Source organism: Triticum urartu, chromosome 5A, assembly GCF_056163025.1.
Source record: "Triticum urartu cultivar PI428250 chromosome 5A, HENAU_Tu73, whole genome shotgun sequence".
In the NCBI taxonomy this organism is placed as follows: domain Eukaryota; kingdom Viridiplantae; phylum Streptophyta; class Magnoliopsida; order Poales; family Poaceae; genus Triticum; species Triticum urartu.
Genome location: NC_141877.1, coordinates 673,664,525 through 673,682,608, shown reverse-complemented (window position 1 = coordinate 673,682,608; position 18,084 = coordinate 673,664,525).

The window sequence follows — 18,084 nt, the reverse complement described above, 5'->3', positions numbered from 1 at the left end:
TGGAACGAAACTTTTTGAGCAATTTTTATATCAATAAAAAGAATTTCTAGAGCCAAGACCTACCAGAGAGGGGCCCCTGGGTGGGCACAACCCACCAGGGCGCGCCCCCATCTCCTGGCGCGCCCAGGTGGGTTGTACCCACCTTGTGGCCCCGCTGACGACCACCTGATACTATAAAATCACATATTTCTAGAAAAAATTTGGGAGAAAGAACTATGAGGATCCATGAGACGGAGCCGCCACCAGGCCCTGTTCTTCCTGAGGAGGGCAGATCTGGAGTCCGTTTCAGGCTCCGGAGAGGGGGATCTTTGTTCTTCGTCATCACCAACCCTTCTCCATCGCCAATTCCATGATGCTCCCCACCAGAAGTGAGTAATTCCTTCATAGGCTCGCTGGTCGGTGAGGAGTTGGATGAGATTCTTCATGCAATCGAGTTAGTTTTGTTAGGGCCTGATCCCTAGTATCCACTTTGTTCTTAGATTGATGTTGCTATGACTTTGCCATGCTTAATGCTTGTCACTTTGGGCCCGGGTGCCATGATTTTAGATCTAAACCGTCTATGAATTCATCATCATATCCATGTTTTAGATCCGATCTTGCAAACTATAGTCACCTAGTACGGTTATGATCTGGCAACCCCGGAGTGACAAAAACCAGGCCCACTCCCGGTGATGACCGTATTTTGAGGAGTTCATGTATTCACTATTATTTAATGCTTTGTTCCGGTTCTCTATTAAAAGGAGGCCTTAATATCCCTTAGTTTCCTATATGGACCCCGCTGCCACGGGAGGGTAGGACAAAAGATGTCATGCAAGTTCTTTTAATAAAGCGCGTATGACTATATACGGAATACATGCCTACATTATGTTGGTGATCTGGAGTTATAACTGTCTTATGACGAATATCATCCAACAAGTCACCGATCCAATGCCTATGAACTTTTCTTTATTGTTTATGCTAAGTTACTACTGCTATCATCACTGTTACACTTGCAACAAAATTACTGCTATCACTACTATCAAAATTATCAAACTGCTTTGCTACTGATCACTTTGCTGTAGATAATTAATCTCCAGGTGTGGTTGAATTGACAACTCAGGTGCTAATACCTTCAAATATTCTTTGGCTCCCCTTGTGTCGAATCTATAAATTTGGGTTGAATACTCTACCCTCGAAAACTGTTCGATCCCCTATATGTGTGGGTTGTCAGGGGCTGCTCGAGTGGAGCACAACCCACCCCGGCGGGCCTAGAGGCCCAGGCGCGCCCTGTTGGGTTATGCCCACCTCGGGTGCCCCCCGGACAACCTCTCTTCTCTATAAATATCCCAATATTCTAGAAACCCTAGGGGAGTCGACGAAAATCAATTCCAGCCGCCACAGAGTCTAGAACCATCAGATCCAATCTAGACACCATCACAGAGGGGTTCACCACTTCCATTGGTGCCTATCCGATGATGTGAGTAGTTCTTTGTAGACCTTCGGTTCCATAGTTAGTAGCTAGATGGCTTCCTCTCTCTCATTTGATTCTCAATAAAATGGTCTCTTGTAGATCCATATGATGTAGTTCTTTTTCGTTGTGTTTGTTGGGATCCAATGAACTTTGAGTTTATGATCAGATCTATCTCTTTTTATCCATGAAAGTTATTTGAGTTTCTTTGATGTCTTATATGCATGATTGCTTATAGCCTTGTATTTCTTCTCCGATATTTGGGTTTTGTTTGGCCAACTTGATCTATTTATCTTGCAATGGGAAGAGGTGCTTTATAGTAGGTTCAATCTTACGGTGCTTGATCCCAGTGACAGAAGGGGAACTGACACATATGTATCATTTCTACTACGGATAAAATGATGGGGTCTATTTCTCCATGAATAGATCTTGTCTACATCATGTCATCATTCTTATTGCATTACTCTGTTTCTCCATGAACTTAATACACTAGATGCATGCTGGATAGCGGTCGATGTGTGGATCAATAGTAGTAGATGCAGGCAGGAGTCGGTATACTAATCTGGGACGTGATGCCTATGTAATGATCATTGCCTGGATATTGTCATGATTATTTGAAGTTCTATCAATTGCCCAACAGTAATTCGTTTACCCACTGTTTGCTATTTTTCTCGAGAGAAGCCACTAGTGAAACCTACGGCCCCCGGGTATCTTTCTCATATTATTTTCCTTTGTGATCTATTTTATTTTCCTTTTCTTTTCAGATCTATTAAAACAAAAACACAACAATACCTTGCTGCAATTTATTCTTATTTATTTTGTTTGGTGTTTGATCTATCAATCTACTATAATTTATTCCGTCCCGTTTGCCAATTTCTGGCGCCGTTACCTGAAAGGGATTGACAACCTCTTTAATACGTCAGGTTGCGAGTATTTGTTATTTGTGTGCATGTGTCGTTTACGTGTTGTTTCCTGGTTCTCCTACTGGTTCGATAACCTTGGTTTCATCACCGAGGGAAATACCTACCGTCGATGTGCTACATCATCCCTTCCTCTTTGGGGAAATACCGACATAGCTTCAAGCCACTATCAATATTAACCTTTATTATGTAGTCCGTTGCTTTTTTTCTTTGCCATCACATGTTCATACAATGCTCAATTTTCTCTTCCAATAAATAATCCAACACTTTTAGAAGCAATTTTTATTGCCTTATTGCACCGATGACAACTTACTTGAAGAATTTTACTCAATCCATAGGTAGGTATAGTGGACTCTCAAAACAAGATTTGGATTAAGGGTTTTGGATGGACAAGTAGTATCTCTACTTAGTGCGGAATTTTTGGCTAGCAAAGACTGGGGACAAGGACTGCATATTAAAGGATCTATGATAATATAACTTCTATGTGAATATGAACAAACATAAATCATTATGTTGTTTTGCTTGTCCAACGTCAACAATTTTCGCATAAAATATTTTGATGGGGGCTCACAATCACAAAAGATGTCCAAGATAGTGTGTTTGCATGTGAATCTTCTCTTCCCTTATTAAATCTTTCATGAATTGCATCATTGACCAATGCTATGTTTGTAAATCTCGAATAATATTTTCTACTTATACTTTTCCTATGTGATGTCATTACTTACCATAAAATTATCATATGATCTTTTTCATTTATTTCCTTTATTTTTATTGAACATGAAATAAAGAAAAAATAACTCAAACTAACTTTATTATAAATCTCGCACAGGACTGCAAGGATAGATCACTAAGCAAACACTCAAAAAGAAATGATCAAACTAAATTTTTATTCAACTAAAGCAAAAGATAACTATGGATCGAACTAATATAAATAAAGGCAAAAGATAATGGAGGCGATACGATACTGGGGAACCTCCCCCAAGCTTGGCACAAGCTAAGGGGAGTGACCATACCCGATACTAAAGTCTCATTTGGTGATGAAGAGGGAGGTAGTGATGATGAAGTAGCGATCTTATCTTGAGGTTTCCATGGTAGGGGCTCACCATCATAAGAGGAGGAGTGAGTCTCGTGAGTCCTACAACTGGCAGCCAAACTCAGACCTTTAAACCTTGCCTCATATTCAAAGACTTGGTTTTGGAGATCGTAGATCTGGCTTTGAAGGAAGTTGATTTTCCCCCTCAAGGTGAAGACAATGTCCTCCATGGACTTGCCATCCACCTTGAGATCACGGGTATAGTCTGCGATCATGAGGTGATTGGCATTGAGTCCACATTCCACTATCCCCTTGCACCTGAACCTGGCCTCCACGGTTCCCATTCCTTTGGGACCCTGGACGTCGCGGATGTGGAGCACCCCCTCACGCATCTCGATAACTTGAGGGTGCTGCATCAGCTCCCACAAATATGGGTTCATGACGTTCTCAAAGAACTTGTCCTTGGAGGAGCTTGAAGCGGCCATGATGAATTAGATCTGTCAGAAACTAACAAGAAAAGAAAACAGAAGATTTCTCCGTGCACTACAAAAATACACTTCCGTAACGATACGTGTTTGTCATAGTAGGTCACGTTTTATGTCATGCATGTACATCCATGACAATTTTATGAACTAATCAAGATAGTCATACCTATGTTGTCGTAGAAGTGTCCCATGACATTACCAAAATTATCATCACGAAAGTGTCCACTTCCATGACGATAAATGGCGCGTCATGGAAGTGCTTTCGTCAAGGGTGACCGACACGTGGCATCCAACATAACGGGTCACCGTTAAGCTATTGGGTCTGGTTTTGGATCTGATAACCCGCTAATAGCCCAGACCAATAAGGATTTTCCACGTGTAAAATTCTCATTGGCCGGTGGAAACACGTGTTGGCTCACCGTTGGGACAGATGTCATCCATTCATTGGACAGGAGGCGCCTATGATACGTCGACATGTGGCACGGCCCAACAGAGGCCCATTCAGGTGAAAAGGCCGACCCGTTTGACTTGGTCAAAAGGTAATGGGCCGGCCCACAGAAAGCCTGTTGACGACCTGTTCGTATATGGCCCATTTACGGCCCGCTAACTCACGGCCCGTTATGGCTTATCAGAATTAAGCCGAATAGCTTAATCTGGGTCACCCAATATGATTCCAGCCCGCTGTAACTTCCGGCCCATGTATGGCCCATGCTGTCTTTTGGCCCATACGAGGCCATTTGTAACTCTTGGCCCATTAACGGCCCATGGTGAATCTGGCCGCAATGAACAATGTACCGCTTTATACCCATTAACGACCCATTATTCCATTGGGCCGTTTCCAACCCGTGTTATCTTTCGGCCTTCTCAGGGCCCATTTATTCTTGGGCACATTTCCAGCATTCGGTTACTTACGGCCCGTTACTGACTTTTTCTGTTTGTGGGCCAAATACGTCATGTGCTTACTATCGGCCTGTTTGCCCATTAATCTGTTGGGCCGTTATCATAGCATCATCAAATACGGCCGATAACGATGACCCGTTATTGTCAGCCCATGAATTGACGATTCCAAATCTAGCCTGTTTACGGCCCATAATGCGGTCTGTTATTGGCCCACGTTTGGCCGATCAATCATACGACCCATAGAAGGCCCATTGATTCTACGGCCCGTAGAAGGCCCATTGATGCTACAGCCCATAGAAGGCCTATTGATGCTACAGCCCGTAGAAGGCCCATTGTTTCTACGGCCCATCACTGGTAGAAAAAGGGCCTTTAGTCCCGGTTCTGGAACCGGGACTAAAGTGTCGGTACTAATGCCCTGACCCTTTAGTCCCGGTTCAATCCAGAACCGGGACTAAAGGCCCTCCACGTGGCTGGTCCACCTTTAGTCCCGGTTGGTAACACCAACCGGTACTAAAGGAAATTTCCTGATTTTTTTTTGATTTTTTTTTGATTTTTTTTTGATTTTTTTGATTTTTTTTTTCAAATTTCTGAATTATTTTAACCTCTAATCTCTAATCACCCCTCATCACTGCTCAATTTAATCTCTAATCACCCCTCATCATTCCAAATCATCTCACTTCCCGAACGGTCACCCATCCTCTCACTACTCCAGCCTGAGCACGCTTAACTTCCGGGTTCTATTCTCCCTCGTTTCCAAGTCTGCACTTGTTGTTTTCCTGACAATAGTAAGATGTCAATCCTATTAACCCTCAGGAATTTAGCTTGAGCATGAAGTCACATATTTCACTGTTTGAGTTTAAAACTATTGTTCTAAAAAACAATAATTTTTTAGTAACACTAATATTTTTGAATAAGTAGTTTGACCATTGTTTGACCACAGTTTGACCATAGTTTGACCAGATTTGACCAAAATTCAAAAAAGGTGAAATAATTATTTAATAACACTAATATTCTTGAATAATTATTTAGTAACACTAATACTTCTTGAATAAGTAGTTTGACCATAGTTTGACCAGATTTACTGAAAATTTAAAAAAACTGAAATTTGAGCATAACTTTTTTTCCTTTTGGAATTTGAGGATTCTAGAAATTTGCAAACAGGCCTTAGGCTTCTCCATCGGATGTAACTTTTCGAGTAGATGATTTTTCATATAAAAAACTTTTTCATCCGAGTTCGTATGCAAAAGTTATGCCCATTTTACAAATTCCAGAGAGATTTTGTAAATAAAGTCGAAATTCATATTTGTAAATTTTCCCAACAACTAGACCACATATCACATGTGAAACTTATTTTCTTTTATTTTTTTGACATTTCCATCATTTTCTTTTGTTTTTTTAAAACTAAAAAGGCGATCCACTGGGGGGTATAGTTTGAAAATGGGACCTTTAGTACCGGTTCGTGGCACGAACCGGGACTAAAGGTCTCATCCCCATTAGTCCCGGTTCGTGCCTCAAACCGGGACTAAAGGTCTAATCTTTAGTCCCAGTTTGTGGCACGAACCGGGACCAATGGTTGTGGGCCAGGAGCGAGGCCCATTGGTCCCGGTTCGTGCCTCAAACCGGGACTAAAGGTCTAATCTTTAGTCCCAGTTTGTGGCACGAACCGGGACCAATGGTTGTGGGCCAGGAGCGAGGCCCATTGGTCCCGGTTCATCCCACCAACCGGGACCAAAAGGTCTACATGAACCGGGACTAATGCCTTAGCCGCACGAACCGGGACCAATGCTCACATTAGTCCCGGTTCTAGACTGAACCGGGACTAATGGGCTGAGCCGGCCTGGACCATAGCCCTGTTTTCTACTAGTGCATAGGAGGCCCATGGTAACTACAGTAAATTTGTAGCCCATGGTTATTGTGGCCTAGTTTTAAAAAATAGGTTATTGCGGCCACAAGCAAACCGCAGAAAAAGAACTGCACTGACTACAAGCAAACAAATAAACAAGACAACAAGGAAATAAATAAGCAAGCAACTTACGCTAGGCTATCACAGCTATTACACATATTACATCTACTGGGCATCAAAGTTCGCCACTAGTGCAAATATAGGGAACAAAGAAGCGTATCATATACACTTGTTGTCAAAGTTGGCGACCATTGCAAATAAATGTCGCAAAAAAATAAGTCCAGAATTGAAACCACTTCAAAAGAGCTCGAGAAATAATATCCTGAGTACCCATAATGCTGGCAAGATGCTTAGCAAGCTTATTAACTTTCTCTTGTTTGGGGCTTAAATCTTCCAGCACTTGCTGTTGCACCAGAAAATATGCATCTGAATTCTGCAGGGACTTCCTCAGTCCTTCGGCTTCCTGTCGCGTAACATCTGATGGATGTCTTTCAACTTGAAGTTGAGACTCAAGAAGCCGAACTTATTCAGGCCGCGAGTTTGCAGAGCTGGTAGCCAGTAACTTGAACACTACGTCAAGACAAGACTTTGGGGTTGTCTCACTGTCTTCAATATAGTTTTTATCAGCTTTCTTGGACACCAACAGGGATGTCTCACTATCTTGAACCTTATTTGCATTACTTCCTTTACCATTGCATAACAGGGTACTCTTCTCCAATATTTTAACCGTGTTCTAAAAGAGAAACAAACAAACACATCACAGGTTTACCATGTTGTATATGAAACTCATTCTGGTAAACCAGTTGAATAGTAAGGTGGACAGGATAATAGCATGAAACAAACATATATCTATGTAGTATGGTCACTGTATGGTCTATATCATTCTAGTTTATGTTGCCAAATCAAGATAGAGATAGTTCGAATCATATCTATTTAAGACAAAGCAGCATAGACAGAATATAAGTGTGGGAAAGTACAAAACAATAACAACACTTGTAATGTACATGGCATTAGAACATAACTGTTTATTCAATTGAAACTGAAATCAACATAGAGCAAGTTACAACAACAAACACGTTTAAGAAACAGGTTTAAAACATACATGTTGCGCCATTGGAGTTTCAATTGCATCCTTAAAATTTGAAATTAGTTGGTATGAGTAAATACAGTGATGCGAGAGCAAAGTAGTATGAACCGTAGCTACGGAACCTGACATGAGAACAATTATTCTTCTGCTTTAAGCGTTGACTTGGGGTTCGGAGTGGTGGTCATCGTGCTTTGGGCACTGCAGTTGCCTTACTAACTGCTCGTGTTTGGGTGCTCTGTGGTGGAGACGGTGTTGTGTCAACTGGAACTGGGTTACTATCTGCTAGGGTTGGGGTTAGAAGGGGTGTAGCTGGTTATCTGTCCAACTGGGTGGGGGTACAATCTGCGTGAGTCCGGGTTATGTGTGGTGGGGCTGGTTCTTGGGCACGTACAACCGTGGTTCTATCTACATTGACAAGTAGCACGATATTCTCTGAAGACCGTGTTTTACTCCCACGGATACTGCCATCACCCCCTCGAATTGAAATGTCTGATAAACAAGAAAAGTAATTGAATGTACAGACATTGTAGGTTAGACAGGTGCAATGGATAGTAGGGAAGAAAACAGGGCATGAAATAATTCACATTTATGCTGTCTAACCAAACAGAATAGAAGGACATAATTTCACATATATGATGGCTAATTAAACAGGATAGCATGATAGAATTTCACATATATGATGGCTAACTAAACATTATAGAATGACGTACTTCAAAATATGATGACTATGTAAACAGGATGACATGATATAACTATACGATGTGTCTATGAAAGTGGTTGGCATGCCACAGATCACAAACATGCTGTCGATGGAAACATGATGGCATAATATAATTCATGGGTAGAATGACATAATTCAAAATATGATGACTATGTAAACATGATGAGATGATATAACTATATTATGAATTTAGAAAATGGGTTGGCATGCAATAATTCAGATACATGTTGTCTATGTAAACATCATGGCATGATATAATTCAAATATATGATTTGTATACTAAGCAAGTGAGCAGAGGGAAATCGCATATATGCTGTGTCAACTAAGGAGATGGCATTCAATATTATGTATATGATGTAAAAACTAAGCATTGCAATACAACATATGCATGATATGAGTAATATAACCCTGCCAAGTTTGAGCATACACCTTAGGGGGATAATAGGACTGATCATCTGCCTCTGAATCCTCCTCTGAAGAGCTATTTGTATCCAGAAAGATATCTGCTTCAGCAGGTAGCATTGTCTGCTCTGAAGACCTTTGTTTTTACTCCATATTTCTCCATCACCAATTCAAATGGCTGGTGCATAGGAAGAGCAGTTCAATATACAAACATTGTCGACAAATGCAACGAGAAATACAAAAAAATGACGGCATGATGTAATTCACATATATGACGCTTGGCTAAAACAGCATGGCATTGCATAATTCACATATATATTGCCTTGCAACAAGATAGCATTGCATAATTGACGTATATAATGTCTTGCAACAAGATGGCATTGCATAATTCACATATATCTTAATTAGACACTAAACAGGTTGCATTCACACAAAGCATGTCTAAACTAAGCAAATTACATAGCAATGCAAGATACCATACGAATGATATGAGCAACATAACCCTGCCAAGTTAATTAGAGCATACACCTAGGGGGGAAATAGGACTGGTCATCTGTCTCTGAATCCTCCTCTGAGGAGCTATCCGTAACCAGCGAGATATGCGCTTTGTCAGACAGCATAGCCTGCTCTGAAGACCTTGTTTTCACTACAGAATTTTCCATCACCGTGTCAAATGGCTGATGCACATGAAGAGTAGTTGAATGTACTAACATTGTTGACAAATGTAATACGTAATGAAAAAAGGATGGCCTGATATAATTCACATATAAGATGACTGGCTAAGCAGGATGGCATTGCAAAATTCACATATACGATGCCTAGCTAAACAAGATGGCATTGCATAATTCACATAAACGATGAATAAACTAAACAGATGGCATTCACACAAAGCATGTCTAAACTAAGCACTTGACATATTTGATGTTTAAAGTAAGCAATGCAAGGCACCATATGCATGATATAACCAACATCAGCATGCCAAGTTAGATCGAAGACCTCATGGGGTAAATAGGAGTGGTCTTCTGCTTTTGAATCCCCCTTAGAACAGTTATCTTCCTGTTGATTACGATCTGAAATGGGTGGAGGGGGGTTGCCTTTGCGCCCACCATGGAGCGACATCTGCATGAAATTTTATTGCCACGCAAGGCTCGTCTCTTTTGCTCTACATGTTCAGTTCCATTGTGTACAATAACAGCATGCATAGGAATAAAACATAGCGAGATTATGTAAGGAGTGCATGCACAAATCCAGAGTGATGGTAGCAAACTGTGGATAGACCCAAAACCAATGATAGCGGGCAGATAATAGCTTTAGTTAAAAAATACAGATAATGGCTCCTTTAATGTTTGTTTGCACCCAACATGAAACTCCTAGTAGACACCTGAGATTAACCAGATAGTAGACAGATAGTACTGATTGCTACCACAATATGTACCACAAAACCATTTAAAAATTCAAGTTTCAGCATAAGTTTGGACCTGACTCGGAGGCTAATAGGTGAACACAATGATAAAGTAGCATGTCATCATATTAAGCGATGCATAACGTAAGCACACATGGAAGAGTGCGACCTCTCTTGTGGACCCGTGTTGTCCTCAAGGTCATCTGCTCAGTTGATGATGGTAATGCAGTTGTCGTGGCTTTCGGCGGCGGGGAAGAACATCTAAGGCGGCGAAAGACAGTCTGGAGAGCGGATCCCTGCTGTGGTGAACCCTTCCGTCGTTGGAGCAGCTAAGCTGGGGTGGAACACAGCACCGCAGGAGCAGGACAAACCACACAAGGTTTTCTTTGACACATATCCGTAACAAAAGTAATTGTGTAAGGGCTTGCTTGAATTTGAGGATTCTAACAATGTAGGGATAGGAAATAGAAAGGAATAGGATAGGAATGCACATGCAAAATAGAGAATTTAAAAACAGAGGATTTCTGCCAATCTGGGTGTTTGGTTCACAAGAATTGGAAGATCACATGATGCAAAAGAAACATGGTGAGATTAAGTCAAACCACCGGAAAATGTACGGTTATAATGCTATTATGCTACTATCTCTTAGTCTTGTGCTTCATGAATAGGAATTTGAAAAGGAGGACATGTGGAAATTAAAATTCCTACAGTTTTTCTTTCAAGGAGACACTAAAGGAACAAATCCGACACTTTTCCTTTGCTCCATTCCTTTGAACCAAATTCATGAAAAGTAGTACCATACGAAACTTTCCAATTCCTACGTTTTTCATTCACTTTTCCTTTCAAGCACTGGCGATTCCAGTAGGCAGGCTTGAGCAAGGAAAAGCCTACACTAAAAAATGTGTTTGTGCTACTTCTATTACTTTGGACCCAGGCCACTGCCCTACTATATCAAATCCCAGGGCCATCGAGAAATGCACAACTCAAACACGCAGAGATAAATAATGATGGCGTTCAAGAGAATTCACCACATATAGCTAAGTTGCCTGGTACCTTACTGCTTGTCATATAGTAGGATAAAATAATCATGTTTCATGTTACTACGTGTGCTCAGTGGACAATATATATAACATTTAAAGTAAAAAAGAGAGGCAACAAGTGTACAACCTCTTTGGCAAAGCCATGTTGATCTCAGCGTGATTGGGTTGGTCGGTGAGGATGCTTCGGCTGACTTGGCTGTCGGAGGAGGGGAAGAAGATCTTAGGCGTCTGGAGATGGAACCCGGGGTAGTGCTCCATTGTGATGGAGGGTTTCGTCGTTGGAGCAGCTTCCGTGAGTTGTACTACGCCTAGGCTGAAGCAGGACAAGAGAGACAACGTTAACCTGAGTGGAATTCTAATAGCATCTCCAATAGATGATGTAAATACATAACCACAAAGTTCTAGATGTAAAATACATTAGTCGCCCATCTCTGAACTTAACTATCGAAACTGAATTTAACTGTACAAACTGAACTTAACTGTCAAAACTAAATTTTGCTGTCGAAACTGAACGAACTAGTAGCAAAAAAGCAGTAGCAGCAGCGCGTGTGAGAGCCGGAGTAGCTGGTCGTGTAGCAGTTCATCTTCAACCTGCACCCCCCTGAGCTGCCATCCACCACTGGCCAAACCTCCACCCCCCCCCCCCCGCTGCCCGCGGCCAGTGGTGCGCCGCCCCGATCACCCTGAACCCACTCCCCTCCACCGGTCTGCCGCCACCCCGGCCATCCCTATAGGTCCCCCCGTGCTGAGCTTTTTCTCCAGCGATCCCCACGCCACCACCCCACCACCACTCCCACCCTGAACACTAAGATAGATAGTGGGGAACCTCTCCGGCGAGCCCCCTCCCCACTGTGGCTGGTTCTCCCTTAATTCCGGCAAGCCCCACCCCCACCCCAGGAAAATCGACTGACCCCAAAAGTCAATTTAGTTAACTGAAGTGTAGCCAAATCGAAGCAAGATCGCAAGCAAGAGCAAGAGCGAGAGTAGCAGCGCGAAAAAGAGAAAGAGCATGAGCAGAGCAGCAGCACGAGCGAGAGCTAAAGCAGCAGCAGCTCCTACTAATGTGGACGTCGCTGCCGAGGGAGCGACACCGTGGAGGAAGTGGACGACGACACTGTCGTGGATGGAGCCGCGCCATATCACCTCGGGACTGAGCGCCGGCAGCACCGTGAGATGGAATCAAGAAGAAAATGCGGCGATTAGTGTACAACCTCTTTGGTGGCACCGATTAGGCCTCAGCTTCATCCGAGGAAACAATGATGATGTTGCGCTTCCAGTGGTGCAGGTGAAGACGGTAGTGTGGGAATGGAGGTGGCACAAAAGACAAGGGGAACTTCGGGGCAGCTCCTTGGAGGTTGAGGACGGGGTGGCTGAACCGGCGGGACGACAAGATCGACAATGGATCCTCATCCAGTATGGTGGATGAGGGACGTTGATGCGTTGCTGTGGACGTTGTCGTCGGGGAAGAGGCTTCGGCTGGGTGGCGGACGAGGAGGGTGTGGGGCTTTGCAGGTTTTCGCGGCCTCGCTGTACGAATGGGTGGGCGGATGGGATGGGAGTGGGGAACCATGGCTTTGGGACGCGCTTGTCCTAAATGTGGGGTGAGTTACGAAAGTACCCCCACCGATTTGAGCTCAGCGGTTCTTTCGGTTCAGGGGTTTCATGGGCATTTCGCATGTCGGGATTTTGCAAGAGGTGGGAGTTTTCGCGCGCGTTGTAATTTTGGAATAGCAAGGCGTGGGTTGAGATGGAGTGAGTTGTCAGAGCACAACGAGACAAAGATTTATCTTAAATATTTCGGGGTAACAAGGCGCGGGTTGAAGAGGCGGGAGTTTCCCATCATGATAGACAGAGATGCTAGCTTGAAATTTCTGCATAACAAGGCGCGGCTTGAAATTTCAAGAGAACGAGCTTAATGTGTACCCAAAAGAGAAAGACAATTCGCATCTCATCACTAGAGAGAGCCATGTCCCATTTTACTATATTACTAGAAATGCATTCAAATACAACAACAAAACTAAAAAATCGGGACAACAAATATAACGTGTACAGTACCAAAACAATTTTCACTTCCCTCAACAATTAAAAAACAATGTGTGTTGTCTAGCATATGGACTAAATTTGAGTACATTTTCCGTGTTTGAATGGGATTGTACTCAGGTTCGTTATACAACCATCTAAATATTATCTTGAAACACATGACATGAATATAGGAGATGTAAATTCCTATATAAATACAAACTACATGTACATACAATCTCAAATTCAAATATATGTATCCATTTTATGTTGAATTCAAATCATAGTACATGTATGCTCTAGCTAGATGTTCAGAATCTAAACCATGTATGATACTACGTACAATGTGTTTAACACGCACAACACACACACAAACACCATTTAGACTAGTAAGGTACACGTGCATTGCACGCATGAGATTTGGCAACCAAATTATGAATAAATACCACATTATAGCATGTAAGTTTTGAGTCACACATGCATGATGTAGATGTTCGTTTAATTCTTATAGTTCATTTCATTCAAAATCATCTAGTTTTTATAAGAAAGCTAATCCATTTTAAGATTCATGGAATTGTGCATTGTAAAGCATAAAGTAAAAACAAATAATGGCAAATCATGTAGAATAACATTTTGGCAATTCTGATATGGAAGATTCTAGAACAAAGAAGAAGTGCTTGTGTTTTGAGGTTTGTGCATTATGCTTAAGTTCAACCATGGAGTCTTCTAGATTGTACATGTGGCAAAATCTGGTGGAATCTAGATGATACCCAACGGCCTGTAGTGCTCAAATTTGCCATCTCTGCACCATTGGATTGGCTTCATCCAACGACCATCTTTCAAAGTTAAAGTTAGCCGCACAATATATAAAGAAATATAAAATATAATATATATATACAGGTGTATAGATATAAATATGTGATGCAAAATCCACCCATCATCTCCAATTAGAATAGTGTTTCCATGCACGCATGCAATGTGGCCAAACGATGTCTGCCATCGGTAACTCAAATCCAAATCAGCATGACCTTGTTCAATGTGTATACAGAACCACACTGTGCATATCTCAGTTACATTCATGCATCCATGGGTTTCAAACATCATGATCTCTTATTCAAATATTTGAATTCAACTTTACATTGACTCTGAACTCACCTAGTCTTTTACACCCACATGGTCGTGTTGTCTTTATAATTGTACCACTAACTTTCTCTCATGCATGCATGAATGCACACACACTACCAGTCGGCATTATCCCTCGCACACATGCAATCTTTTTCTTCAGGTCGGTCTCCCATGCAAGCACACACACACACACACACCTCCCCCTCTCCATCAAATCGGGCATTCTTTATCTCTCAAGTGCATGCGCAACGATCGATGTTCCTCTATGTGTGTGTATATATAGCTAGGTCTTTCACAATTTTCCACACAAACCGATCAATCTATATATCTAGTGAGGTCTCACCCTCTTTCCCGCGTCCACATCATTAAATCTATGCCTCTCTATATAGGATTACATACCTAATACACCCACATTAATTATATATCCAACGTCCCCCTCTCATCATCCATGCCTTCCGCTTCATCTCTCAGACGAGCGCACAGTGGGGAAGACAGGTGGCAGCAAGGGCCCTGCCCACCCTAACATCACTATATATCGAGGCTAATATGAATGTGATCATTAGACAGTTGCTGGTAAAACGGTTTAAGTTGATGAATTGGCCCTCCTCGTAAAGGATTAGCAATGCTTGGCCCCCTAGCTCATTTCTTTCTCTTGGCTCCGCCAATGCGCGCAACAGCGCACATTCTCGTCCCCTCTCTTTAAATATCGATCTCGCACTTCTGCACTCCTTCATAGTCTTCCTCCATTTGGCCCCTCGCACCATCTTCTAGCCCCCACCGGATTTTGCCACATGTACAATCTAGCAGACTCCATGGTTGAACTTAAGCATAATGCACAAACATCAAAACACAAGTCCTTCTCCTTTGTTCTAGAATCTTCCATATCGGAACCGCCCAAACTTTTTTCTAGTTGAATTGCCATTATTTGTTTTTACTTTATGCTTTACAAGGCACAATTCCATGAATCATAAAATAGATTAAGGGCTTCTTTGATTCAAAGGATTCTCAAAGGAATTTTGGAGGATTCTAATCCTTAGGAATTTTTCCTATCTTGGTTGTTTGATTTGTAGGATTGTAAACCATAGGAATTTTTCCATAGGATTCATTTGCACTAGATTTCATAGGAAACATCCCATCCACTCAAACCTCTTTGAAAGAATCCTGCATTTTTTCTATGCACAATCAAACACTTGTAGAATCCCGTAGGATTCAAGGCGACATTCCACTCTAATCCCATGTTTTTCCTATTCCCGCGTTTTGGAAATCCTACGAATCAAAGAGGCTGTAGATTTTTTATAAAAACTAATTGATTTTGAATGATATGAACTATAAGAACTAAACGAACGTCTACATCAGGCATATATGATTCAAAGCTTACATGCTATAGTGTGGTATTTATTTATAATGTGTTTGCCAAATCTGATGCGTGCAATGCACGTGTACCTTACTAGTACTTCGAGTATGTGCAAAACACGTGAATTAGAATTTCAATGGCACGCTACACAGTGTCTCTCATATATTTCGTGAAGCCACGTGGCACATGTGGAGGCGTTGTCGCAACCTCCTTGTGTGGATTGATCACAGTGACGTGCTGCTGGTTCCAGAAGAATGTACTCGTCCTCTCTGAGGCACACTGGCGGTAAATGCACGAAGCGAAGATGTGCACGCACGTACTCATTCCCTCGGACGCACACGCCACTACTAGGGAAAACCTTACCAATAGCGTTGGTTTTGAGCTACCAGTAGCACTGGTTTTTGAGCTACCAGTAGCGCAGGCGCCGAGGCTACTACAACGGCGCTACAGCTATTTTGTAGCCGTAGCGCTTGTTTAGGACAATGCTACTGGTAAGTTCAGATACTAGTACCGCGGCACTGGAAAGCGCTATTGGTAAATGAGCGCTGCTGGTAATATTTGGGCCCGCGCCACTGCAAAAATTTATGTTTTTTCGCATTTTGGCATTGTGCATGTTTAAACAGATATATCTTGTATACAATAACAAATCATCATGAACTAGTCTGTTTAAATAGCATATTCATTACCACTTGTCACCACCACCGAACAACTCCTCCTCATCATCATCAACTCTAACACATTGTAGAACATAATAACACATTCTAGGTAGGACCTACTCTACCCTCTCTTAGGTAAAATATCATAAAACAAGATAGGCATTGACTCTCCATTAAGGAAAATGGACTCTCCATAATAAAGAACGGAGATCGTCCTTTCTCCAAGTCTTGGCCTACGCACAATGTTGCTTCCAAGTAGCTCTCTACAATGGTCGAAACATTTTTTGAAATCATTTATTATCATGGCTTCCTCGCTTTTAGAAATCCGGTATGGACAGGAGTGATGTGGATACTGTGGCTGACCTGGCCGTGGTGGCCGTAAGCTCATAACATCAATGCGACCTCTCGGCAACATCAGATGAGGCACACAATCCATCGGGGTTTTCTGTTCAAAAACATAGTAATAGCTTTGTAGTTAGCAATGTAGTTTAGTTTTAGAAGAATTTATGCAAAAGATGCACGGATGTGGTAATAGTAGAAAATCTTACCATGCTATCTCCCTTGATGTTACCATAGTTCAACACATGCACTAGTGGCACGTATTGACCATAATGTGGAGGAGTTTGATAATAGCTATTGTAATTCTCAAGATTAGTAAAAAAAATACAATAAGACCATCTTTCTCCTTATAAGTTAATTCTTCTTCATCATTGTAGTACTAGGTTCTGTCTACCATCTTCCGTACATTTTTTGAAGAATGAAAATAAGCTGTCAACTATTTTGAAATAAACAATATAAATTACTTAATAAATATGTTTGAGAAACTCACACAACGGTAGAACTATAAGCGTGTCAACAAGGACCCAAATGGTCATATTCTTTTCGTCAATGTTAGGAACACCAACATGGAAGGTGAGAAGCATACCCTCATGAAAATCATACGCCTTGCACAGTGCTTCCCAATTCAGGCAACCAAAATTGGATGAGTTCACATAATTGTATAGATTTACAGAAAAAAACATAACCATGATGGGTCCTTCGTTGAATTATCTTTGTCTCCATGCTTTCATGATCTTCAAACCCATCTTCTCCAAGACATAGCATCTTGCATGGCATGGGATAAGCTAGTCGAATTGTAAAAGACAAAAATTACACGTTGAAGAAGCAGAGAAGTCATGCAAAAAATAACAAAAAACACTTGTCGTCGTTGCGTACCATTTCAACATCGAAGGTCTCTTGGAGCTTGATGCTGAAGCGCGGACCTTCTACCAAGTGAGGCATGTCGCACAGACCACGCTCATCTTCACAGTACTCGCACATAGCAAATTCCCTTTCGTCGTCAGACATTTCCTAATAGGTAATTAATAATCCATCATCGAATACATATATAGTAGTTTGTAGCAAAGATCATCATATAACAACTAAAACATCTAACATTTGTAGTTTGTAGTAGTTTGTAGCAAAGATCATCATCGGACCTGGTTTGTAGCAAAGATCATCATATAATCCCTCGTCGAATACATATATTGTAGTTTGTAGCACAGACCGCGCTCATCTTTTGCATTCAATAAGCAAAGAACTAATAGGTAA